We start from the raw sequence: 1,225 nt of genomic DNA, 5'->3' as shown, positions 1-1,225 counted from the left end.
ATGGTTCGGACCAGCGTGACTTTAATTTACTGGGAAAGAGTCATAGCCTAGAGTTGAATAACAAGGAATTCTGTCCAACTTGGAGATTCTTTTCGCATAGTCTAGCTCGAGCATCTGCATGAATTCTCCATTCGTCTAGCTCGAGCAACTAAAGTTTTCTCTCCTCCCCTATAGTCCTTAAATCAAAATTGAGCTTCTTCACTGCCCACAGTGCCTTGTGCTCTAATTCCAGTGGTAAGTGACATGCCTTCCCAAACACCAGCGCATACGGGGACATGCCTATAGGTGTTTTATAGGCAGTCCTATATGCCCACAAAACATCGTCCAGTTTTCTGGCCCAATCCTTGCGTGAGGGATTCACCACCTTTTCCAAAATCAGCTTGATTTCCTTATTAGACACCTCGGCTTGGCCGTTTGTTTGTGGATGATATGCGGTGGCAACCTTATGGTGGATATTGTACTTGAGCAGCAGTTTGTTGATGATGCCATTGACAAAGTGGGCGCCTTCATCACTTATCATGGCACGTGGGGTGCCAAAACGAGTGAAGATTTTTCTTCGCAAGAATTTGGAGACTATTGTCGCATCACTTGCGACGCATGATACCGCTTCAACCCATTTGGAGACATAATCGACGGCCAACAGAATGTACTTGTGACCATTTGATGGTGGAAATGGTCCCATGAAGTCTATGCCCCACACGTTGAAGAGCTGTCTCTTATACACATCTAGATGTGTATAAGAGCAAGAATTTGGAGACTATTGTCGCATCACTTGCGACGCATGATACCGCTTCAACCCATTTGGAGACATAATCGGCGGACAACAGAATTTACTTATGACCTGTCTCTTATACACATCTAGATGTGTATAAGAGACAGGCTGTGCGTTGACCTCTGAAGTGTCCACCATAAGGTGAGTCATGGAATTGGGAAAGTATGCACTGATAAGCAGTCTCTGGCACACATAGTCGCAAGATCTGGTCTGAACCCCTCTTGTAAAGATTCAGCCCATCCCAATAATAGGATTTACCTTCATGTATAAGCCACCTCTTTTGGTAGGCTGTGTAATTCTCCGGAAATTCTCACAGACCAGGTAATTGACAACATTTGCATACCATGGTAATTCTTCAAGTTTGAATAGCTGCTCATCTGGAAAGGATGTGTTCACCTCTAACTGATTGCGATCTACTTCCGGATTCTCTAATCTTGATAGATGGTCCACAAC

This window comes from Benincasa hispida, unplaced genomic scaffold (genome assembly GCF_009727055.1).
Source record: "Benincasa hispida cultivar B227 unplaced genomic scaffold, ASM972705v1 Contig790, whole genome shotgun sequence".
NCBI lineage: Eukaryota > Viridiplantae > Streptophyta > Magnoliopsida > Cucurbitales > Cucurbitaceae > Benincasa > Benincasa hispida.
The sequence above is the reverse complement of the archived record's forward strand: the minus strand, read 5'-3'. Positions refer to the sequence as shown.